Here is a 26,817-nt window from a genome sequence, read left to right as displayed (position 1 = left end):
GGGCTTAAATACCTTGCCTCGTACTTCCTTAACAGACCTAAAGTGCTTTCTGTAACCAATATCAAATGCATGCGAAACTTTGATCTCGACACAAAGAGTTTCGTCTGAGAAAATCACCTCCCCTTGACCCTATCCTACTACTCATACTCATTCTTCATATGCTCAGTATATCCACCCCGGGTACCAAAGGGCACACGATTCACTAATTTTTAATACGTATATAAAAACACACAAAAACGCGCGCACTTAACGCACGAATTTTGAAGGTTGCATAAAATAAATTAAAATTCAAAACATTGCGTATAATTACATTTATGTGGATCAAATTGTAGCTACGAGTATGGATCTAACAATAAGCTAACTTTAAGTTGATTAGGAAGGGGCTAAAAGTCTCTTCTTATCTGTATATATTCTTTGACGAAAGCTAACTATATTTGTATGGCGTTGGCAGCGAAATAGTCAAGGGTGGTTACCTCTGCATTAGATGTAGTCAAGGGTGGTTACCTCTGCATTTGATGTAACTAACTTGTAACTTGCTACTTTCGGACATAAAATATCAATAGGAAAAACAAAATATTTTTTTTTATACTTTTTAATATTTTTTTTATTTTTATTTACTTTATTTATTTTATTACATTTCATATTTGTTTACATATTCTCCTGTGGGTGGTCCAATATTCCAACTCCGTCAGACATAACTCCAAAATGATAATATGAAATTTCGATCTTCCTTTTATTTGTCCTCAATTCGAAAAAGTATTTGCGAAGAGAAGGATATTCCAAATACATCATACACCCACCCTGTCGGAAACAACAACAACCAAAAAGAAAACAATCTCCTTCATTACTCCTGCATTACTTGTCAACTAGTTTCAAGTTAGCTTTTTGTAGCTAACTACAGGTGATATATATTTTATAGAAATCTCGCAAAAAAGCTAACTACAACTGGGTTATTTTTTATCAATTGATAATTTTTTTCTGCTGGGTACATTTAGCAAAGTCATGGCCATGTGATTGCAAAGCCATCAATGAAATGTCGCGTAAGTTATAAATGCTGTAGAAGAGCAAAGTTGCTGCTGATGATGCAGCTATGAATGTATTCAACACTGCTGACATTCCTCTCCACGCTTTAGCTCATGATTAATCATTATTGCTGCGCTGCGGTAGCGTTTCATTATGCAATCACCACAGTCGCCACAATATTGAAGCCACAACAGCAGTGGCATTTAAAGCAATTGCTAGAATTAAAAGCAATTGCAAATAAATAAGTAGCAGCTGGTAAGTTGATAGTAGCTGACATTATCAGCTCGCTGGTCATTCATGCATTACTCACGCAGTTTACGCATTAGCTGTTGCAAGCGGGAAAGGAGTAGAGGGGGGAAGAACAAGAACAAAATATATCCAGTTATCGAAATTTCATGGTTATATAAGTTTATCGAGCTACTACTGCTTATCGAATTCTATCGCCGATAGCTTTCGAAATATATGGAGCTATCGAAATTAATCGAGTTGTCCCCATGTAAAGAGGTATCCAAAATTTATCGAGTTATCGATTTATATCGAGATTCATATATGCATTTTTTAGTTATCGAATTTTATCGAGCCCTTGACACGCACAGTTATCGAAAATTATCTAAAGCTAAACAAATTTGTCAGGATATCGAATTTTTTTGAGTTATAAGATTTTAGTATTTTTGAAATTCATCAAATTATCGATATGTATCAAATTATCGAAATTTATGTACAAACTGGAATGTGTCAGGTTAATTCCAAGTCCTGCCAAAGTCCTCCAAGGATCTTTTTGTTCCAAAGCAGAAGATTTTCCGATAAGTCATTTGGTACCTTATTAATTAAACTACCTGCTAAGTTAGAAAACCTCACAAAGGCTCTTAAAGAAACCAGAAAAACGTTCGAATTTCGACAGTAACTGATACTCCTAGTTTTCACAAAACATTTTTTGGATAATTTTTTATTTAAATTGCTGGTGAAACCGGCTGTTAGAATTTTTTTTTAATTGTTTCATCAAAAACGCAAAAATTGTGGAATGATTTATTAAATTTTCAGAAACTATCAGGTCTACTGAAAAGTGATGCATACACGGTTTATGGAGAGTTTTGTTGGCTTTCATTTGACGTATTCAGTATTGGAATTTGTTCGTAAGATATACCTGATTAAGTGGAACCGCTTTTTGGTTTAAGCTCATTACGATAAATTGAAAATATCTAAAAGAAAATTAACTCGATTTAAGGAATCACATGGGGCATTCGGTGAACAAAGATACAAAATTTGTGATCCAGTGTTATTAGTCAGTACTGACGAAAATATATGTCACCATTGATTGAATTATTACTTTGCTAGTCTGTCTAAATAATTCCCAGAAGTCTCGGTAGTAGCGAACATTTCTCTGACATCTGTCGAAATAATTCCCAGAGGTCACAGTAGTAACAAACGCTTTTCAATAAATTGTGTTCATCGCTTGTTCCTGATATTTTACGGTTTAAACGGTTTTTGTTAGTCAAAAAGTGCAAGAAAAAATTTAATATTTGTCCTCTTATTTTCCAATTTTATCCTAATATATTGCTTTCTTTCCCACTGTGCGCAACCATAAGCAAATGCTGCAGCATTTGTGTTGTTTTTCTTCTACTCTTCGCTTTTCTCTCTGGCCATGCTTGTTATCATTTAATTAAGTTACTTATTTAGTTAGCAATGTTCGTCGTCTTCATCGAAGAGTGTCAATATCTTTGGTTATAACAACTGGGTACTATTAAACGCTGTACTTAATGCTACTTAAGTAGGTGACGCAAATTATGCTATTTATTTATTACGCCATCTGACATAATGTTGGTTTGCAATTTAACCTTTTTCTTATATAAATATTTTGAGCTTCAAAAAAAAAGTAATTTTTTGTTTACAACTGTGTAAATGTTTTCGGGAAAGGTAGTATTTTTATTGATAGAGCAACTAAACCACTTGCTAGATAGTTTAATAAGCAAAGTCTTAGAACTACTTACGCGATAAAAAAATTCCCGATGAAAGTCAATACGGACGCAATGCAAAATGTGAACAGCAGAGAAAATTTTGCATAATTTAGTTACTAATATATCCTGCCTGTAGAGAAGAGAATACAGTGAAACCCGCTTAAGTGTATTGGGCAGTAGATGTGCAATAAGGTAGTACTTTTTCGAAAAGTGTTGCCACCTGTTAAACAATTAAAGTAAAAATATTTAACTATCACTCCCAGCAGATTCGCACTCTTCGTCCGATTTCCAAAAGTGAGGTGTCGAATTAAAGGCCTTGAGCTTTTGATATGCAATATGGTTTTACTTTTTCGAAAACAGTTGCCACCTTTTATTATTATTAAGTTTAAATTATTTAAAAAGTTAAATTAATTTTTACAAAATGAGTATTAATCGAAACGGTTTGGAAAAGCTTTGTTTTTTACTTTAACTGTGGGAGAGTTGCCACCTGTTTAAAAATGCAACTCAATTTGAATTAAAGAGATAAGGTACTTGAAATATGCATCACTATATGGTGCCAGACGAAAGTAGTTTAGGAAGGTAGTAGTTTGCAAATATTTTGCATTGGGTTAAATATTGAACCATTTCAAATGAAAGAGTGTTAAAAAACTTTACTTTGAATACTATGATTATTTTTAAGCTGTTTTAAGAGATTGACCTCCGGTTTTAAAAGTTATTATTAATTAAATGAATGAATTAAAATATTGGTATCCGTTGAAATGGGTTTGGAACGGCTTTACTTCTGATCTATATTTAGGGGGTTGCCACATGTTTAAGAAATTAAATTCAACTTTATTCATCAGTTAATTAAAATATATATCACAATGTCAGACGAACGATATTTAAGAAGTTCTGGAAACTAATTTCAAAGAGGGTAAAATTTAATTATCTTATGCGTAGATTATCTCAAATTTGAAAATATGGGCGTCAAGCGAAAGAGTTTTAAGAAATTCTTAGTTTGAGTATTTATTAAATACGCCCATAATATAATGTTCGAAGATGGTTACCGCGCTTTTATAAAGTAACATTAAAATAATTTAAAACATAAGAGATAGGTATCAGTCGAAATGTGTTATAAAATGCTTAATATTTAGGAGGGTTGCCAACTGTTCAAAAAATCCAATTCAAATTTTAGTGTCGGACGAGAGAAATTGAAAAAGTTTGAAAATATTTTGTAAAGGGGTGCCACCTGTTTGAAATGTCGAATTAAGTTAACCATATTAATTACTAAAACACTGGTGTCAAATAAAAAATTGTTCAGCGGTCTTTAGTTTGAACAATAGAAATATTTTTAAAGTGCTGACAGTGCCTGTTTAAAAAATGTAAATTGTTTAAAAATTTTAATGAATTATTAAAATTCGGGTATCAATCGAAATAGGTTTTAAAAATGCCATATTTCTGAACTCTATTTAGGCGATTGCCACATTATTAAAACAACCAAATCAACTTAATATTGATTAAAATATATATCACAATGGCAACCGAAGGAAACGAAAGGAATATTAAAATACAGGTGTCAAACAAAAAAGTGTTGAGAAATCTTTTGTTTGAACATTTATAAAGTTTGGAGGCGGTGGCCACGTGTTTAAAATTATATTCAAATTATTTAGTAAATTAAGTGGCTTACTGAAAGATGGAAATCAATCGAAATGGGTTTGTTAAGGCTTTATTTCTGACATATATTTAGGAGGATTGCCATGTGTTTGAAAAATCAAATTCAGTTAATTAAAATTTGCATCGCAATGTCAGACGAAAGAGATTTAAGTTTGAAAATACTCTTGAAAAGGATGTCTACCAGTAGGAAAAGCCGAATTTTGTTAACTTAGTATACACAAGTTTTATGAAATATGTATGCTTTAGTTTAAAAAGATCTTTATTAGGCTTGTCACCTTTTCAAAAAGTCATATTGATCTCTCTAAATATATATTTATTATGATAAGAAATTTTTTGTGAAGTTTTTGAAGTTAGAACTTTTTTTATCGGTGCAGGGTGATTTGTTGATGATATTAAAGGCTCGACACTATGCGAAACCTCTCTTCACGTAGACACGGCTTCGCTGATTTTGTTAAAATATGGCAACCGTTCGCTTATAACTCTGACTAACATGAGGAATAGTTAGCAGCTTTTGAGATCTAAGTGTGGGCGTTTCAACGCCATGCGGGTTCATTACTTCCTTCTAATTTAATTTCTCTTTCGCATGCTTTTGGCTAAATAAATAAATATCCGAATTGCCGCACTTGAACTTATGAAATTTGCTAAAAGCACTTGTGTAAATTATCGAATAAGTATTTTTTTTTATAGCAACGCTTGCGTACTCTTGTGATACTCAGTAAACATAAACTGCCGGATGTGTTGCTAAATAACAAATTCACAAATTCAAATTTTAAATATGGGTCATTCCATACAATAATTACACCTCAATATTTTTTTGGGGGTAAAATATATATTTTTACATTCATGATATTCGAAAATCTCGAAAAAAAATTCACGAAATTTTGAACTCACGGAGAAGTATCTCTTTCTAATTGTTTGCCATTAATAAACTATTTGTCGCAGATAATCAGTTAAGCTATCAAAGAGTGCGTAATTACCTCGGCTTTCCATGAGAGTGTTAGATAGATTAAAATAAAATAAAAAATTTTGCATTAAAACATCGCATTTTTTATTTTTATTTTTTATTAACTTCATCATGTGTTTCCATTCTCAAATTTTTACAGCGTACTCCATAAAGTTTGACAACTTTTCAGGTTGGAAAAAATAAAAATAAAACATGATTAAGTTAATAAAAAAAAAAATAAAAAGTAAAAAATGAGATTTTTAATGCAATTCTCCTGGAAGGCCGAGGTAATTATGCACATTTTGATACCTTAACTTAATTTCTCCCAAAAATAGTTTATTAACTGCAAACAATTGAAAAAAAGATACTTCCCCGTGAGTTCAAAATTTAAGGTTTTTTTTCTAGATTTTCGAATATCATGACAAAATGATAAAGAATGTAAAAAAATATATTTCACCCCAAAAAAATTTTGAGGTGTAAATATTGTATGGAATGACCCATATATATATACTCGTAAATAAGAAATTCTAAAATTAAAATATTATATCCTTGACTAAAAAGTACACAATGACTGAATAAATAAACAATGACGCGCGTAAGAACGACTTTAGCACGCTGTTTTTATTTTTAATCGACTTCGAAAAAAGGAGGAGGTTATCAATTCGTCGGATTTTTTTTTTTTATTTATGTTGCCGCATAACTTTTGAACTTTTCAAATTTAGTGGGATATAAAACTTTTGCAACTTGGATTTATTCGGACATAATAAACTATATTTTTATAAAAAATTAACGAAAATGAAATAACAAAAAGATAAGTTGTAAGAATTTGTCAAAATGTGGTGCGCTTTTATTTATGACACGGTGTGTATTTTGAATTTTATAAAAAATTTTCATATGACTTCAAAAAAGTTTGATGTTTTCACATATTTATTTATGTATTAAAGGTCTGCATCGGAATTCAGTTTGTTTCACTGTGAAGTTTTCTTCAAATATGTAAACTACTCATACTCTAACAAAAAGGTTAAAAAAAAGTACTCAAACGAATTATGTTCGGAAAACAAGAGGAACATAAATCAGCCGTACCATGCTGTTAAACTTCAACAAAAAAGATATTCCTTCACAAGTATTTTTTGAGTATTTTTTTTTTTAAGTGTTCGTTTAATGCTACATAATGTTAATGTTAGAGCTGACTCTTATGTTAAATAACAAACATGGCGAAACAATGTAGGGCGCTCCGAATATTTGACCATCAGCATATAGAACCAATTTTTAATTTTACATTACGATATTTTCATTTCCCAATACCAGGCGCTCATACATATGAAGTAGCAAGCTTTCCATACGCACACATTTGTTTGTTGCACTTTTTAATTCATATGTAGCAAGCAGCCTTTGAAATTCACAAAGTAGATTTTTGGAAATTTAAAAATTTATACAAAACAATTTTCTGCTTAGGGCCGATTTCATAATAAGATTAAAGAATACTTTAAAATTTAAAGGATGCTTTATCTGGCTGATCGATTTCATAAAGCCACTCTAAAGTTAAAGGTGCCCATAAAGGCTCTTTAGTTAAATACACAAAATGGAAATTTAAATGACATAAAGGCCCCTTTTGTAAGAAAAAAAAGTATGTAATTTTCGTAGCATAATTTCATATTTATGACAATCATCTGATGCCATTTTGCCGAGATCAGCGTTGGCAACTTTGTGATTTTCATTTAAATGAACCTTTTGTTTTGTTATGCAATTGCCATTGTATTATGAAAATAATTCTTGTTTAAAGTACATTTAAATTGCACTTTAACTAAAAGGAAACTTTTGTAAAAGGAACTTTAAGTGTTTCATTATGAAATTGGCCCTTAGAAATAGAAAACTTGTTACTTCACATGCATGAGCGCCTGGTATTGGGAAACGAAAATATCGATTTCGCAGGATGAACACACATTTTTGGTTATTTAAAAAATTTACATAATATGTATGTACATAAATCATCGATTAAATGATGAAAGCTGCTACCTACCGTTCGATGGTTGTTATGTATGAACATACATATGTATGTAAGATTCGAACTTTTTTGCAAACATTTAAGCGTCCGGCGAGAAATGTCGACGTCGGCGCTTTTTAAATATAAAACAATATTTTATGTATATATGTACATATTGGAATAAAAAGAAAACGTATGTCTTTTCGTAACATTATGTTAAATTCTAACATTTTAAAAGAAAAAACTTCATAAGTATTCCCATACTTCCTATGAAGTTTTCAAATACTACTGAATGCAATCAACATACTCAATTACTCTGGAAAAGCGGAACAGTGTTTTATGTAACATTGCTTAGTTCCGCAAATTTATGATGCTCTCTTTTTTTGTTCCTATCTTTTTAAGATTGATGTGAAGAGCATTTCTGCTGGTATATTTGCAATACCATATTATGTATACACAATTATTAAATTTTCTGATAATTACACATTTTTGAAACCCCGAAAAATTTTCCGCATGCCCACAAGCTATATTGGATCCGCCATTTTGAGTCTAGTAATTCGGATCTGTTGTTTCTAATGTCGTCGTTGTAATCGCTGCCAACAGTCCTTTCACTGCGCCTCATGCTGTCCTGCGCTGTCGAATCAAATGAGATCAATACGCTGTCTGCTTCTGTCTTGCATTTAGATGCGTTAAACTGCTGGGTTTGCTGCCCTAAATATTAGCTCAATATTAACACTATAGACGGTTCTATTGGATCGGGCACTTTTAAGCTAAGAAGAATCAGTGTTAAAGGATGGCAAAGGGTTCTGATTTCCGCCTGCTTCAGGCGCGTCTCGTCGGTACCAGATGTTATGGTCACTCTATCCAGAGTGCCTGTGTGTTCGACTGTCCGTGCTAAATGAAACGTGCTGAGGTATAGGAAAAGACAGAGGTATGTTAGTTCAGTTGGGTTGATTGAGCATGTGAATAGGACATAGAACCGTGCCGGAGATACGCTAGGTATTTCGCCGTCTAGGCTGGATAAGTAATTGCGTATTTTGTTAGATGTACCCATTAACGCTCTTGGCATCTGAAGCCCTTCCTCTGCAAATGGTTGGGATTGAAATTCAATGAGGACTGAAATCTCCTAGACAGATCTACTGCAATCGCTTTTTTTCCCATTGATCTCTAGCGCGTGTAAGCGACGTTAATAACATTCCTCAATACAGCTATTAATTTTTGTACATATTTAACTTTATGTAGAAGAAGATATTTTCAATATTCTTTACTAATTTTTATCTAACTTTTTATTTATTTGCAGGTAAGCGAATAGTACGAGCCCTAGACAGAGGATACAATATTCTAATAAATTTGCCTATGTGAGTACCTTCCGATAATTTTGGGAAAAATATTGCACTCAGTCTTGAAATTATACCCCGAATATCACGGAAACTAAAACACAATGAACACTAAAAAGTTCCGACCAGGGTGATTGACTCGATTTTCTAAACCGCTTTTGAAAACTTTTTTTTTTTTAAATATTTTTAGGCGGTTTTTTGAAATCATGATTTTTCGAATACCGAATAAACCGGTTTTTTAATTGAATAAACCGGGTTTTCACCTAGTTTATTTATATACCGAACGGATATCTGCCGTGTTTTTTTTTTTTGCTAAGACAGCTTACCAAACTCTGCCTAAACCAGTGAGTCAGTGAAGTAGCGGCAGGCCCAAGAAAAGGTCAGATCCCACGGGTTAGTGACGTAGAGAGAGGGTGGTTAGATAAGTTGAAGTGAGTGGTGTAAGAGGTGTCGTCGGTGCAGCTTCTTCAAATTGGCCTGAAAAGTTTAATCTGCTACAATATCCCGGATGAAGTTGTGTCTCAGAATCGCCAGCCTCGCGAAGCAAATCGAGCTCTTCGTCTGCGTTGGTCTCCGATATTGGAATTCAAGGGGTGGGAGGTGCCGTAAGTGTTTTTTGATTCGCAAAAAATGGCCCGTCTATAATAGACTATATTTGTATGTCGATCCGGTTCAGCGGGTGATGTTTTCTCATTCCCAAGATCCCAAGTTGGTTCTACTTGCTCGAGTCTTTCCCAACAAAGGACTTTTGCTTGTGCAAGCTATTCTTGTTAAGATCGGTGAACCACATTAACCCTTTCCAGTCAAATCCGTCCCTGATGAAAATAAAAATTTTTCCTCTAAATTACAAGATTCATAGAGCCTTAAAATACCAAAAGCAAAAAAAAAGTTCAAAAGTTCTTTTGGGTACGTACTAGGGCTACCCCAAATTTGTAAAATATATTGTACAAAGGTCCGCAAAGAAGTAAAAACTTAACTTAAACTTAAAAAACCTATATTTCACAAAGTTCAACGAAATAAAACTTCTATACCATTGAAAATAAACTTAATTATGTATAAAATAATTGATTTTACTTCAGATATTTTGGAATTAATATTTTTAATCTTTTCAAAACGATTTTCGAAAGACGAGGATCTTTGAAAAATGCTGATTTCGAGAAAACGTGAATGATCGAACACCCTTGTCAATACACCCGCTGAGAGACCGATAAAAACCGTCCGAAAGATTCTGAAAACTAAAGCAAGTTTATTTACAGAAATTACAAAAAAAAATCCAGTTAAGTCCAGAGAAAATCCGAATTTGTTCCGAAGAGTTTATAAGACTAAAAAGTCACAAAAAATCCCGAGATCAAAAAGACGATAAAAATCTTGAAAAAACCCCAAACAAATTTCGAACAGTCCCCACATATTTCGAAAACTACGACACGATCAGACTCAAAAATTCTCTAAAAAAATCCAAAAAGTCTCCTATAATTGAAAATTTCCCGAAAATACTTTTAAACGCTTACGCAAATACCTAAAAGTCCCGAAAAAATGTGAACGGTGTCGAAAAATGTTCAAAAAATCTTGAAAATTTTCAAACCCAAAAATCACCTAACGACTACTTTTGTTGCCAATGCCTAAAAAAAATTAAGCGCAAAAAATTATCGGTCAATACTTTTATTGACGAGTATCATCTCTATGGAAGCTTAACATAACTGAATGTATAAATTTTTCCACAAATGAAACAAAAAATTTTGCAAAATCCACTTTTTCTCTTACGTGACCATTACGTTTACATAACAAAAGAGTGAGATTAAAAAATTGCAGGAAATTAAGAGAATGGATTAAAGTGAGCAGCGGCAGGAAGTCAGCAATAAAAATTGCATAAAAGGCAATAAAAAAGGTAAATCTCGCGGCAAAAAAATATATATATAAAATCACACCATTCCACTAGTGGTTGGCTTCAGACACCTGCGCTCACATAGCAATTTGTTTAGCGAAGGGTTAGCGAAGAGGCGGCACTTTCGCTACACGAAGGATAATAGCAAATTTTAATTAAAAACCATTTGCCAAGGACGATGCTTTACAGTGCTGCGCCATGCAATGTAAAACAAAAATTGGTTGGGGGATTTGGGTTTTCATTAATAAAAGCATTTAAAAAGCGAAACAACAGCAGAAATTCAAAAACAATATTGTTGTTGTTTTAGTATTTACCTTTTTTTTTTTTGTTGTTTGTTATTCTGTAGTGCTTGTATTTGCCATGTGCCAGCGACATTTTGGACGCGAATTGTTTTTGGCTGGTGCTTTGCGTATCCATATATATTTATGTATAGCATGGGCTTGAACGCCTAACAGTATGCCGCACAAGAGATGGATATTGCATGTTTGCTTGCCAGTATGAAAGTTCAGCAAGTTCAGGAAGTTTATGTGACGACAAGCAAGAGAGGCGATGTTGACAAACAAGCGACGGTATTGATCGACAGCTGTGGTCATACATATTCGCGTTTTTCGAGGGAATGGCTTTCGTAAAAATAATTTTTCTTGGTCGCAGCTGTGCTGTAGAAATGCTTGCATTTTGACTAAGTGATGAATTGCATATATGTATGTACAAATATGTATATCACCAGTTTACACTGTTTTTTTTTTTTTGAAATCCTAATTTTTCGAATATCGAATAAATCGTTTTTTTGGAAACCGGGTTTTTCATTTCATAAACATTTTGACCGCTTCTTGATGATGTGACACAAATCGAGAGATCTACACTTTTACTCCACCTCCGAATAAGATTTGTTATGGCAGAAGTACACTCGTAGGTTTGCCATTGTCTGCCGAGGGGCGACCCCTAATTGAAAAAACTGTTTTATGTTGCTGAGATCAGAAATTAAACCATGGGCCTCCGGAGTGGCAGTAAGTCCCTAAGCACTCGGCTACGATAACAAGAGAACTACTCAAAACCGAAAAAGGTCAGAAAAAATGCAATAGAGTATTAACAAAAAAATATTTGTTTAATTTTTGATCTAAAAAAACTTTGCACTTATTTTGCTTTGCTCTTTTCTAAAGGAAGGCTACCTTTACTGTTAACAGTTTAATTGTAATTTGTGGTCATGGCCTCATACCAAAATAAGCATTTTCACTATATGAAAGCTATGTAAAACAAAACCGGTTTATCCGATTTTTTTTTTTAATTCCAAAACCGGGAACCGGTTTTTTCAAATTGCAAGCTTTCGAATAACTCAAATCCCGGTTTTGGAAAAAGGCGAATAATCGAACACCCTAGTACATGCATTTAAATTACTGTGATGACTTACAAAAAGATGACACCGTTTCCTACCGAATCATAAAACATGGTCTAAATTACTTATCACACCGGAATTCGGAGTTGCGCTCTAAGAGGACACTATATACATTAGGGTAGTGCAACAAAATAAAATCGGAATTTTAATACTCTCATCCCGTAGGATTGTCCTATACCGAAAAAATACACCTCTTTTTTTAAATTTTGAAATCAGAAAATATTTAGACGCAACTCAAGCGCTCAAAGTTTTCCATGTATTTTGTTTAGGGAAAAAGCAATTTTCCATACAAATGGTAGAGAATTCTTGAAAATTAATATTGGTCGATCGGAACTCTGTTTCTCATCAGGAGACTTCCAATAATAATACCCAATTGTTAATTTAACCATTTTTTAATAGTAACTGTATTTTATAGGAACCAAGAAAATCCAATAAATCGTTAATATGAAAAAAATGGTAAAATAAAATAATCTTACGGGGTGAGGGCTTTAAAATTCCGGCTTTAATTTTTTTTTACCACCCTATTGTACATACCTAGTTTCCACTTAGAATGAAAATATTTTTTGATTTCCAAATAAAAAAAAAACAGGGGTGAATGTTTTCGGTATAGAACAATCCTAGCTTTAAAATTCAGACTTTTCTTTTTAACATGCATTTTTGGACCACCCCAATGTATATGTATAAAATAGGATTAGAAAACCTGAATACCGAAATAAGGAAGGCCAAGTAGTTCTCTGCAAAATCGTAGAACTATTTCGATAAACTTAGATAACTGCGCATTTCCAGAACGGGATAAATTTCGATAACTCAAAAATTTACATATCTCTATAAATATCGATAACTCGGTTTTAGTAGCTCCAGAAATTTCCATATCTATGGTAATTCATTAAATTTATGAAATTTCGATAACCCGATATACTTCAACAATTCCAAAAACATCGATAAACTTCGATAGCTATAACAAAATTCATAACTCAACATAGATTTATCCCTCAGAAAGTCCCGTTTATATACAACCACGCAACAACAAGAACAGCTATTAAGTACATACCAACTTCTCAAACAATAAATTCCATTGAAAACAGCCCCAAACAACAATTTTGTGTCTCAGCAATAAAATTAATTTAACATGCTGATATTTTTTTGGTGTATAAAAATGTAAGTTATCTACACACCTCCTCTCTTAAACATATGTTCATATTTCATATGTATGTATGTGTATGCAGCTACTTTTACAAGCTCGATATGACATCAAAAGCCACACATGCTTACAGCCATTATTTGCTGATCTGTGGCCCCACTGCAGAGGTGTTTTGGATGTATCTTCTTACACGCATACATATGTTCATACACAACTTTGTGCAATTCAGCAAATGTGTATACATATTGGAAATTGTTTTTGGGGAAAAATCTGCATATGCATACATACATATTTGTTTTTACTTATATGTAGATACATAGGTTTAGGTTTACCTGCGACCATTAGCGCACACAAGGGGTGGGTTTTGGGGTTCAAACTCCCCCTAAAGCTAATAACCTCAAATACAATCTGTATCTTAAAGCTAAGAATCCAGCTCTCAAGGAAATTATAAGAAATATTTATTATAATTTCTGTTGCTTGAAAAAGCGCTTTGCTTTTGCTGTAAATTTTCATGAGGGAATAAATATACGAGCATTTTTTTTCTTGAGAGCTGCAAACTGATTTAAAAAGTTTTGGTAGAAGAAAATTTCTTTTCCATTTCTCGTCCGTCGTTTTATATGAATTTTTTGTTTTTCTTGAGAGTTCAGTTAATTTTTTCGGTATTTGAAATATTAAAAAAATTTAGCAATCGTGAAAAATCACTATCTCTATCGAAAACCAGAAATCGAAAAAATGAACATAGAAGTGCAAAAATTCATGGAATCAATAAATTTAATTTTACTGCCTCTTTTTTAAAATTTTTTATTAGGTACTTTTGAAAGTTGAGCGCATCTTGAGTTTATAGAACTTTTTATTAAACAAGTAGTTTTTAAGGAAAGAACACAACCGACTTCAATTCTCATATTCAAATTTAGGGGAACCGTTAATTTCTTCATGATCCAATCATCGGATCTCTAAAACAAATTACGGGACGAACCTTGAGGTACTATCTTTCTAATAAAAAAAGGATTATTGAAAACGGTTCACGTGGTCCAAAGTTATGTATGTTTTTTTTGAAGTCGGTTAAAAGCGTTTGAGTTCTGTTAATCTGTATATAAAGTGCAGTTTATGAATTTTAAAACGTTTGTTTATTTATTACATACTGTACATAAAACTTGAAGAAAATTTTCAGTATTTTCCGGTGATATATTTTCAGAAATATAAATGTTTACGTAGAATAATTAAAAATATTCTTTTTTTACCAAAGTGCCAATTTCGAAATTCGAAAGCCCATATCTCGATTTCGGGGGATAAGTTCGAAAAATAGAGGAATTACTTTTTTACTTAAGACACAATCTCTTGAAAAAAATTGGTTTAGTCCAATACCCAGAAAAAACGTATAGTTTAATTATTGAAATAAGCCATGAAATTTTATTGGAAAAGACACGATACGATGACTTATTAAATAGCTAACTGAGTTAAGAAAGAAAGGAATGAATAAAGGGCTGCCTAAAATAAATATAACCAACTCATCAAATATTTTGAGAGAGAATACTGAATACATCATCGTGACAGAGAGAAGGCTTCTTAAATTGGTCACCTTTATTAATAACTTATGAACCCGTATGGTTTAAAACGCCAATTCATGGTCGAAAAATTTCACACATTACGAAAAATTTAAATTATAGTTTTGGAAAATTCGACAGGTCTTATGGTCAAACTAGTTTGTCAATTATAAATATGGTGGCTTCCCCCATAATTCCCAAAAATCGGTTTCTGTACCACTTGGGGGAAAGTATTAAATCCACTCGCTCCACGTGGGTTTGGAGAAGACTTTTCGGTAAAATGTGGGTCTGAATTCAAGGTAGGTGGAAAAGACGCGTGGACGAGTGGGGTTAAAGTTGCCCACAATGTCCCAGGATCCCTGGTCCGAGCAAAATCGAAATAAGATTTTTTTTTTTTCTAAAGGCGGTCGCCCCTGGGCAGGCATCAAATATTATTATTATTATTTACTGGGCGACGATTGCTTGAAAAGTCTGTTTTCTGCAAGCAAAGAACTGCCGGTTACTCGCAGAATATTATACGGGACGTAAGCTCCCGTTAAAGGAAGGAACTCGCTACATATTTGTGTTCAAATAGCAGCAATTCTGAGAGAATTATAACTACTAATATCTGACGCTGCTCAGTACAAACAGCAGCATCGGGATAAGGGGAATCTGGTCTTCAGATTTCATCTTAAAAATAATTTTCATTGTAAGGAGATTCCAATTCAAAATCGCAGTATATTAAGTTTAAAAAAATGTGCTCCCTTACCTTGGTCCAACACACATACGTACGTACTTTGGGTACAAATACGCGCCAAGCCTTGAAGATACAAGTAGAACGACGGTACGCATTATGGGCACAGCGCTGGCCTACTGTGCTGCGGACCGAGGTTTTTTCAAACGCTTGTCTGCTCATTTCCAATCATACATTTAGTGCCATTTTCTCAACTAGCTTTTAAAGAGTCTCTGTCCTTTAAACGTATTTTTTCATGGAAGAATTTGTGTTTTAAGGGCAGATAAATTTTAAAACCTAGGCGACATAACGGCCCTTTGACTATCAAGCAGCCATACCGGTTCAGTAGACTATCTACCTCAAAGCTTTGTAAAGGGTATTTTGACCATTTTGAGGGCTTGGTAGCGCTAACCATAATAACAGTGTTTGGTGAATAATTCAATGACGAATTGGCAAGAGTAGAATCTGCAAACGGCTTTAATTTAATTCCCAATGTTCACAAAATAAAATCAGACGACTCCACATTCTTGTTTAGGTATTTTTCCCCAACATTTACCATATATATTAGCACTTGAAACCAAGCATAAAAAACTACTACAATTCCCTTTTTTTCAGAAATGCCTATGTATTTACTTTTGCGAACACGTATACATTTTCAAACGAATACATATTTTAAAACGCATTTGCACAGGCACATCACTCATATGCCCTGCTGACATCCCATGAGATTGCTAATGCATTTCATTTCCGCTCGCATAAAAAGTAAAAACAAAAAAAAAACAAAAATACGAATGCAAACAGCAACTGGCCATGGGCGGAGCACGAACCCTCCAAAATTCAAAGCAAATATTTTTCTACATATATATGAGCCTAAAGCAAATTTACACTTGGTAATCATACCTGCCATTGTGCGTTGGTGAAGTTGGTTGGGAGTTTTATTCGAATAGCGTGCAAGCATGCAAAGGGTGTTTCACTGAAAGTAGAGTAGTAAAATACGGCTACAATGCTACTCAAATTCTAGATATGAACTCAGTTACTATCTGTTAGCGTAGTCAGTATGGACTTACAAAAAAGCTCCAGACCAGCTCAAAAATTGTTAATCGGTCCAGAAATAAATGCATACGTCTTGAATAACATGTCCCAAAATATTTCATCGAGCCTGACCTACAACTAGGCACTCGCTTAATCGATTGGTGAAAGCACTGGTTATTATCGTTTTTTTTTTTTTTTTGTATCATGAAGAATTTATGTGCATGTTACTCATACGCCACGTACTAAATACTATCAACCCGTTTGATCAAACTGAATAGGGAAACAATAACATTTGATTACGCGAAATGGATTATGTATGTTTGGTATTTTATTGCTGCAGTTAGTTGAAGGAATTTACAGGGCAATACAGGCTAAGATAGTAAAAAGTCTTCTGCGTGACAAATGAAAGGCAGATGGCAAGATGGTTCGAAAGATGTTGGTTATTCTAGCACAAAAGTCCCAGAAAAAAAGCACTCTCATTCGTGATGAAAAGTTCTTTTGCCAGAAAGCACTTCTACTTACTACTACTTATTTATATATTTTTGCTTGCGCTACTCTAACAGTCGCAATAACCGAGTGTGCAAAGCACTGGTGTGCCATTCAAGAGATACGGGTTCGAGGCCTCGGAGAACGGATTTTATTACTTTATTTTTTCTATTTTAAATTTTCCTTCTTTTTTAATATCATTTGCTTTTCTTTTATTATAAGATTTCATTGTACTAAAAAGGAAAATATATATTTTTTAATTTCATTTGATATTTAGAAACTTTTTTTTTTTTATTGTTTTAAAATGAAAAAATATTTGTTTTTAATTTCATTTAATTTTTAGGTAGGTATTTTTAAATTTCTCTTTCTTGTTTTAAAATAAATTTTTTTGATTTTTAGATTTTATTGTTTTAAAAATTTAGATATTTTTTTCATAAAATTTTTGGAAACACAATTTATGTTTTTCTTTTATTATTTAATTTTTAGTTTGAAACAGAAAAAAAATTTGTTTTTAATTTCATTTGGTTTTCACGGTGGTATTTTTAAAATTTCTGTTTCTTTTTTGAATATAACTTTTTTTTAATTCTTAGATTTCATTGTTTTGAAAACTAATATAACATATATATTCACATAGTTTCATTAAATTTTTAAAAACCCATACTATTTTTTTATTTCATTTTTTCGTTTTGATTTTTAAACCGGAAAATTCGCTTTTTTAAATTTATTTAATTTTTGATGAAGTATTTTTTTTAATTTTTTATTCTTTTTTCAATACAATTTTCTTTTAATATTTATATTATATTGGTTTAAAAGGTAAAATATTTACTTCATAAAATTTTTAGAAAGGTATTTTATATTTTTTGATCTACTTTATTTAAGATTTTTTAATTTTTAGTTTACTTTTCTATCTATTTTTATATTTTATTGTTTTAAAAAGAAAAATAATTAATTTGACCTTTTTTTTTTGTAATTCAATATTTAGATTTTGTAATAAAAACAAAATTATTATTTTTTTTTATGTAATTTTTATGAGTTTATTTAAATTTTTCTTTTTTCAATTTCATTTTCTTTTATTTTTATGATCTTATTGTTTAAGAAAACAATTTCTACATTTAATTTTCTCTTATTTTTTACATTTTTTTAAAGAAGACTATTGTTTTCTTAATTTCTTTTAATTCTTGAAACTTTTTATCTATTTTTGCTTTTTCTTTCTTTTCATTCATTGTTTTTTGAATTTTGAATTTTTATTGTTTAAAAAAGAAAAATGTATATATTTTTTGAATTTTACTTGATTTTCAAGAAACTTATTTTAGTTAAATTTGTTTCTGTTTTAGATTTTATAGTTTTATAAAGACGCATAACTTTTTACTTTCACTGAATTTTTAAGAACTTAATATATTTATTTTCTTTAATTAAATTTTGAGTTTATATTTTGTATTATTTAAGAAGATTTTTTTTTTTTCATTTCTGTAATTCTGAGGAATTTATTTGCTTTGCCATTTAAGTTTTTAAATTTCATTTCCTTTTATTTTTATGATTTTATTGTTTTACGCAAAATATGTTTTACATTTAATTTTATTTTATGCTTTAGACTTTGTTCTTTTAAAAAGAAAGTTATCTATTTTTAATTTCATTTACGTAATTTTTAGGAATCTATTTTCTTTTGCATTTGTTTTAGGAAAAATATTTTATTTTTTTAAATTTTGTTATGGCTATTTTGGCTTTTCTAATTTTGGTTTTATTAATCTTGTTTTTTTCTTTCATTTAAATAAAAATTTTTTAAACTTTTGGTTTTGTTTTAAAAAGAAATATATATATTTTTTGATTTTTAATAAATTTTCAAAAAACGTATTGCTTAGAGGCAAAGATAATAACGCTTAGACCTCGTCGCTAGCAGATCTTTCAACTCGTCTTTTGGGGGGACAGTAAAAAGCTTTCAAGCTAGTTGCTAGAATTGAAAATTGTTGTACTAAGTGCTTTTGTTCCACAGACGACTGTTTTTAAATGCGTACACTTGAAAGCGTTTGGACAAATACTTTAAATATTAAAAACCCAAATTTGTATATGATTTTTTTTATTCATCCCCCAGAGCAACCTGTACGGTCAGTATATGCTAGCACTAAACCCATTAGCTCCATTTTTGTAGCATCATTTTATATGCAGAGTTTGCCACAATAGACCGGTAGAGTGTGTATACTTCAATATACTTGTAAATACATACGAACATATGTATGTAGTTTTTCTAGAATGATTTACTAGTGTAGTCACAGCTAGCTTTTTTGTTAGAAATATGCAAAAAAATTTGCTATTTTAAGGTTGTGTGTAGAAAATTTTCGACTAATTAAAATTTACATAATACATGAGGCTACTCTTGCTGAAGACAGCGAAGAGAAGTAAAAGCTAGACATGGATTAGTTTGAGCTGCCACATAAGTATACAGGTGGATGTTGCTTGTGAGAAAAATTCAATTTAATTTCACATGTAAACATCAGCATTTTGAGATAACTGGGAGCTTAAACTAATACTTTGGAGAATTAAATGAATTTTTTCCTTATTTGATTTATTGTGGGTATAAGTATAATACTGTAGCTACTGCACTACATAACTACTACATAACTACTTCGAGGTGTATTTTTATGTATGTATGTATCTTTATGGGTACATAAGTAAGTATGTATATCTGTATCTGCTGCTCGGCAATTTGTTTGCATATGAATAATTCCAACTTAAATCCATCCAATCGTGCGACAAACACGAAGTACACAGCTGTTGTAGGCTGTCAGTCTGCCAGCCTGCCAGCAGAATAAAAAAAAAAAACACTACGTTTACTTGTGCATAGGTATGTAGTGCATCTGTCAATTTATTTATGCAGGTGCACGGAAATTGGCAAATTCATTCTCAGCCTGTGCCACTTCAGCAGTTTTTTACCCTTCTAATGCATTTTTGGGAAAATTTCAAATTTGGCAACGAAGCCGAAAATTTGCTGCAGTCAGGCTTCAAAAGTTGCTATCTAGTGCACTTTTACTTACGAAAGAGTTGTTTTTTTTTATAACTTTCCAATTTGCGGCTGTATCTAGAGAATTGAGTTTATTTAAAGTCAAAGTATAAATTGTTAGAGGGAGAGAAGGAGGTTAGCGAATACTAAATTTATTTTATTTATACTGAAGTGACTGAGAGACTGTTACACGAGATCAAATAAGGATGAAGGGTATTTAGTTGGTGAAATTTAAATCGATAAAGTAAAAGTATTATTACTACTTAGTATAAGAGCAAGTAGCAGCGTTAGTTTCAGTATCAGTTTTAGCATCAGTGTAAGTATCAATATCAGTATCTGTATCAGTGTCACGTACAAGATGGAAAGAGCGCGCGTCCTACTTTCCACCACTTGTCGGATTCATACACCTGGACTGGACTATAAAAGGGACTGTTCGGACATTCAGACCAACCATATATTTATGATTTAGATATTGCAAGAAATAACTTCTCCCGAGGCAAGGGCAGTTGGGTGTTGGGCTGATTTTATCGGTAAAAGTCTTCAGCGGTGGATGGTATTTACTAAAACAACGCCAGTATGTACTACATAGTTATCGCTAACCCCTTGAAGCTGGTTTTCACAATGTCGTACTCTGTCGCGAAAATTTGTCCGGCGACAAATGTCATTGAATTTGGCATGTTGATAACAAGTCTTTAGAAATAATTATGAATCACCTATTCCTAGCCTACATACCAACAGTATGGAGTAGAGCCCTTAGCTATATCTTTTAGGTCAATCCGTTTAACTTTCTTTGTGACAAAGGCGCTGAAGATGATTACTAATAATAAAGTCAGGTCAAACACGCTGAAAACTAGCCCATTACACTGCAGCCAGCATGCTCACAGGGACGAACTGTTCACAGAAACAGCCCTGTACCAGATAACTGCAGAAATACAGAGTGAATTTGACTATGGGTGAGTTGTTCTCTGCGTCTTCCCCCATACGAATAAGCTTTTTACAACACATCAAATGAGACGGTATGTATGCCACTAGAGAAAAAAGGCAAGCAGACACCTAACCGTATCGTAGATTAGCAGAGACCACCAGAGGGTAAAGTTCTGTAAGCTACTGAAAGCGCTAAATGGGTCCCAACTAAAGCCACCAACATACTATTCAAAAGAAGAAGATCCCTACCAGGAATGCGAATTATAGCTTTAGATGGCATAGAAAGTTATCTGGGCATCACGCTCGACGCAAGACGACATCTAGAATGGCAAGAGCAATAAATTATTGGTCCCGCAACTCTCGAATTCTCAGATTAATATAAAATATGATTGCCAATCCCATTATGACCTATGAAGCGGTGGCGTGGAGTTCGCGAAATTAACTTAGCGACTGCGAGGGAATAAGGAGCGACACAAATATTAAGAAATATGCTCAACGGTATCCTGTACTTTAGTGCACAGACACACGCGAAGGCTCTATAGCTGAAATCTTTGAGCCAAGCTAAAAATGTTAAGTTCCCGTAAATAGACTGCCATGTACATTGCAAGCAAAGATCTACGCCAGTATTACTATATATGCGCAGAGATAAATCTACACCGAAAATATTTTAGCAAAAATATACGACATTCAGGCCGCACTCAGGGCCTCTTTCTGAGTTCCTATTGGATTGAGTGAGCTTTATTTAGGAGTGTCATAGTGCATGTCTCCAAATTCTTCTTATTAAGTTTTGATTCAACTAATCGCCTCTAAACTTGTTTGTAAAATAGACTCACGTAAACACCGTATTACCATCGCTATAACCACAAACGCTACCATGGCCATAACAATTGCCTTCACCCTTAGTACTACAATTACCACTACCATCACCGTCACTATCGCCATTACCATTACAACATATCCATTGCTATTACTATGACCATTATTATTACCTATACCATTACCATTAACATTACCATTACCATTCACATTACCATTAACACTGTCATTACCAATGTCGTTACCATTACCGATACCATTACCATTGGGATTACATTACCATTGAAATTGCATTACCATTACTGTTACAATTACAATTTCCATTACTTATAGCATTACCATTACCATTACCATTACCATTACAATTACCATTTCCATTACCACTACCATTGCCATTACGATTACTATTACCATTTTAAATTACCATTGCCTATACAATAGTTACATTTACTCAATCCTTTCGTTTTACTCCACAGCAAGAAAAACTTACTTTCCATATAGTCAAAAATTATTCATCCTTCTACAATACTTGATGAACTACATATTTTCAATAAAATAACTGTTACATGCGTTTATTTATTCTTTCTATGTGCGCTTACGGCGCTTTACTGTCCTAATTAAAATTATATACACATACTTAACTTATGCCCACACCTTCCTCTCCTTTACTACGCTTCAATAAGCATCTCCCTGCGCGCTGAGTAAGTAAATATCCAAGTAATGCATTTCCTTCGCCCTCAGAGACTACCTATTCACAAGTCGATTTTCCGCCCAACTTTCTACCAGCTAACTGCAACAACTTTGTGATTATAGTATTTAGGAAAATGAAATAAAAAACTATTTCCATTTTTCTTTTAGCAACGTCTTCGTTACTAATTAGTTCGAAATATTTAACATCTTTTACGTCATTGCTTCTTCTACCCCCCTCTGACCTACTTAGTTCGTTCAAGCAGTAATAAGAAGTTACTTAAGAAATTAATGCGACAATGATATTTAGTGCTATTGATTATTCTCCCATTCCGTATGCCGTTGGACTGCCAGCTGCAGTTATAGTGGCATACGTATTTTAGTTAATCAACATAATGAGACTTGTGACTATTTGGCGGGCTTTGTTCTGTGCTGGAATATACACATACATACATAGGCATTGCAAAGTAGGCTGCTTACGCTTAATTTGTATTCATGTACCAATGATTACTGATTTTGTTTTCAACACTGCGACGTTGTAAATTATGTCAGCGCAAGTGTATTAAATTTAATTTTCATTAAAAATGCCCGTTTGGATTAAAAACCCCAAAGCGCGTGTACAAGTATGCGTGTACTTACATACATAAATACTACTCATGCAGTCACATATCAAATTAGCTGTGGTGCCACATGGCGTATACGTAATGTATTATACATACATTTTGCTTATACTTTCATGCGGATACATATGTGTCAGCAGGCTCGTCAGTAAATACTATAAGCTTATATTCATATGCTGCGTCTAAAAACAATAAATTAACTACTGGGCTTTGCATAGTTGTTGTTGTTTTCACAATTTTGTTGTTTTTGATAGTTTAGTGGTTTGGTTGCAATTAAAACAAATTTGCCCATTGGGAGTTGCGCATTGTTGGCGACGCGACTTTCAATTAATTTCCATGCGTCGGCTGTTGGCGTTTGTTTGTTTCCATTTTGTAAATAAATTTTTACTTTCATACATACATAAATAATGACTAGTTACAATATTTGCATACATTTAATATTTACGAATTGTATTTGCAGCAGTTTTTACTTGTTGCCTCTGGAGCAAATACACATATATGTAAGTATGACGTAAATAGTTTTTAGATTTTTGTATTTCATACTTATTTGCTAATTTGTGTTAATTAGGTTTTTTGACAGACTGATCACTTGCCGCCCGGGTAGGCATTTTTCATTAGTTAATGTGCCAAAGGCGACTTAGTTTAATTTTGTTGAGTGAAATGCAAAAATATTGGTTTTGCAAGGTTATGGTTTCATATTTCGCAGTGGAAAGTTTTTATCTGTCAAATGATGCTAATAAAAGTTACATTAGAATGGCGTGCGTGGCGTATGAGTAACATTGTTGTATTCAGTTCCCTATTTAAAAAAAATGTAACAGATTTAACATTAAGAGCCTTGAATTCGATATTTTTATAGACAATTTAACCAAATAAATTTAATTAAAAAATATTTTTTTATTTGCATTTAATATGAAAACTAACAGAAATTTAAAGTGCTGCACAAGCCCACTTGGTTTTACCGGAAGGATAAGCGATCTGTTGTCTACATTTAGTTTGCTATTTACTTGCAACAGTGTAAGTGCAAAACTTGAACATCAACGAGGCGGAAGAGACTAACAGGCAACACTTCTCCGCGTCTCTTGATAAAGCACGCAGCACTAGATTTATATTAAATTTACAAAAAAAGGGAAAGTAAAGTGAGCAAGCACAGTTGAAATTCATTATTAAGAATGTTTGGAGTGTGAATTTAATTTTTTTCGGAACTTAATTTTTTCAAAGAGTTTCCAGGGCTTTCAAGGACCTTTCTCTCAGAATTTTTTCTGTGTCTTACGTTTTTTTTTTAGTTTTGCTGGAATTTTTTTTGGCGATTCGTGTATTTTTAAAGGTTTTCCTAGATTGGTTTTCGAGACTTTTACGCAATTTGGAGTTTCTGGATTTTGGGGAGTTATTTGATATTTTCGGTACCAAGAAGTAGTTTTAGATACTTTTCCGGTATCTTACGGAACTTTTTACGACCGCATAAAATTCTTTGCGGCACGTCTTGGTGGTTTTCGGGTTCTATTCGGTATTTGCCCGTTTTCGATTTTTTTTTTCTTAGCGTCTAACATTTTTCAAGATGTTTCCCGGGTTTTTCGTTGGACTTTTCGGCGTTTCGGGATTTTAGGAACTACTTTAGTATTTAATTTATCAACTGGTGACTACAACTCTATACAGCATTTTAGGGATTTTTTCCCATTCGGTATCTAATTTTTTTTTTTTTTTGTTGTGAGCGCATAGCATTTATTCCGGAATCTGCCGGTGTTTTCAGGACTAATAATGGATTACTATTGTATAAAGCGTTTAGCATTTTTTAAGAACATTTCCGAGACTTTTCCGGGGTTTCCAGATTAGCACTAATTTGGTATTTTCGGCACTAATTTGTAATTGCCATTGTATACACTGTCCAGTATTTTTTTTAAGGAAGATTTCGGTATGTTCCCCGAGTTTTTTGTTCGGCATTTTAAAATTTTTTTTGAGCGTCTAGCACTTTTTCCGGTGTTTTCTAGAATTGTACGAGACTTTTCGAGGTTTCGGAATTTTCACGACTGATTCGGTGTTTCCGGCACAAATTCTGGATTTTCAGAACTAATTCTGTAATGCTATTGTTTAAATGGTTTAACATTTTTTAGAAACCTTTTCGTGATTTTTGCAGGTTTTGGGATTATTTTGAAATTTTTGGCACTATTTCGGGATTTTCGAAACGGCTTGTGCACAAAACATTGCAGTGTTTCGTTAAATGAGCAAATTACGTAACACCAGCTTTAAGCCGACTTGTGCAACAACAAACACTTGCCAATTCTTATAGACCTTCTATGTGTTGCATATGGTCAAAATTAAAAAAAAAAGAAATTAAGAAAAATAGGGTTTTTTATTTGCCCGATAAAAACTGCCAATAATCCAAGTCTGACTATATATTTATTATTATACGTTATTTAAAAGCCAATAAATCATATTCTCAGAATATATTCAACCTTTAAAATCGATAAAACTGATAAAGCTGATAAAGCTGCAAAACCGTATTTTCTGACCTAAATTGGAAGGTCGCGACCTCTAAATGATTTTTAAAAAATCTATAAAAATAGGCAATAATATCTCTAAACAAAAAGGAAAAAACAGAAAATTTAATAAATTTATTAATCTGGGAAAAAGTAAAACGATTTTTTTTTTTTTTATTGGTGTAAAATCAAAGTTTTCGTTTCAATGACAAAACTCAAAAACTATCTCATATAACTAAAAAAATGGAAAAAAGCGTGTAGTAACGCAATCATAAAAAAGGAATGATTTGTCATTGTTCCACGCTAGCTCTTCTAATGTCTTCGCCATTACTCATACGACGTGGTGTACCGCACTTAGTATTTATGTATGTTTGTATGTAGTACATAATTTACCAGGCAACATAGTGCTTTGCTTTTGAAATATGTGCAACAGTTAAAGTGTCTCAGGCGGCGGTTAATATTTAGTGTGAGAATAAATGTTTATAGCAAGAATAATGCGCAAGCATAGTTAAACATGAACGCAGCACAAGAAAGCGGAAATGTAAAAGTGCGTAGTAATATGACAGTGTCGCAGATAGCAAAGCAATAAATCTCAAACAGAATTAAAATTACAACACAAATGGTGATAAATTTGGAGCACAAGTTAGAGAATAAGTAATAGTAAATACATACTTATGTAAATACATATCTACTTACGTGTATGTATATATAAATTTGCCGCCAAAATTTCAAAAACAAATTTATTCATTGCGAAATTATTCAAAATGCTTTACGAAGCATTATTGCAAATGTTTAGCACTGCAAAGCTTCACTTGTTAGCTTGTCAACTGTAATACCACATAGTGAAAAATTCTGCAGGACGGTTTTAGTGTCTGGTATGTTGTAGTTTGCTGACTAAGTTACATAAATCAGTTTTTACGAATATTTTGTTAGTTGTAAATGATAGCGATGTCAAGTACTCGAAAGCACTACTAGCAAGATATGTATGTCTGTATCTTTTTCCTCAATACTAGGTACACAAACTTTTTCTTATTTACAGTCATTCAAAATCCATTTCGATACTTTTTCTTTACTTAATTTATGCCGTAAACAATTCATCTATAACTTTCGAGCCTACGTTGCTGTCAGATTATGCTCGACGCCTGAATATAGGCCACACTATTTCTTAGACACACACACACACACACACACACACACACACACACACACACACACA

The 26,817-nt window shown here is 32.6% G+C and overlaps 1 protein-coding gene across 1 annotated transcript in view; it reads left to right on the top strand.

Moving 5' to 3' along the window:
* Positions 1-26,817, top strand: part of LOC118735739 (beta-1,4-glucuronyltransferase 1) — a gene marked incomplete in the record, with an annotated part of 305,895 nt that overhangs the window by 102,814 nt on the left and 176,264 nt on the right. The window contains 1 exon segment of the mRNA XM_036465678.1: positions 8,859-8,916.

The sequence above is a fragment of the Rhagoletis pomonella genome, unplaced genomic scaffold (genome assembly GCF_013731165.1).
Source record: "Rhagoletis pomonella isolate Grant_MI unplaced genomic scaffold, Rhpom_1.0 Rhpom_scaffold_00003, whole genome shotgun sequence".
In the NCBI taxonomy this organism is placed as follows: Eukaryota; Metazoa; Arthropoda; class Insecta; order Diptera; family Tephritidae; genus Rhagoletis; species Rhagoletis pomonella.
The sequence above is the reverse complement of the archived record's forward strand: the minus strand, read 5'-3'. Positions and strand labels throughout refer to the sequence as shown.